Consider the following 468-nt stretch of genomic DNA (forward strand, 5'->3'; position numbering starts at 1 on the left):
CCACATCCCGGGCCGGCGGCTGCACACGGCGAGGCTGAGTGGGCAGCGAGGGCTGTGAGGGGGAGCAGCGCAGGCCCCTGCCCTCTGCACTGGCCCCAGCGTTGTTCTGAGGCGTCTGCTCAACCCCCGTGTCGCTGGGAGGAGGAAGGGGTGAGCGTGGCCCCGGCGAGCCCGGGCAGGGGGTGCACCGCGCCGGGAGGCCGCCCCGCAGGAGCACACCCTGACCCCACCACGCTCCCCGCGCAGCCCCCGATACCCGCACTGCAGCCAGATGTGCAAGGGGCGCCCAGGCCCACGGCCGCTACTGCGCCCCAGAGCACCGGTGCTGCCGGCTGGGACGGGCTGTCAGCTCGCAGCAGCGGGGTCAGCTCCGGGCAGCGGGGCCGGGTGCAGGGGGCCCGCAGGAGCACACCCTGACCCCGCCACGCTCCCCGCGCAGCCCCCGCACTGCAGCCAGATGTCAGATGT

General features: G+C 75.2%; 1 protein-coding gene across 1 annotated transcript in view; it reads right to left on the reverse strand.

Moving 5' to 3' along the window:
- The window catches only part of LOC103899141 (WAP four-disulfide core domain protein 2), a 26,981-nt gene that overhangs the window by 1,367 nt on the left and 25,146 nt on the right, over nucleotides 1–468 (reverse strand).

This window comes from Aptenodytes forsteri, unplaced genomic scaffold, assembly GCF_000699145.1.
Source record: "Aptenodytes forsteri isolate BGI_AS27 unplaced genomic scaffold, ASM69914v1 Scaffold483, whole genome shotgun sequence".
Lineage (NCBI taxonomy): Eukaryota > Metazoa > Chordata > Aves > Sphenisciformes > Spheniscidae > Aptenodytes > Aptenodytes forsteri.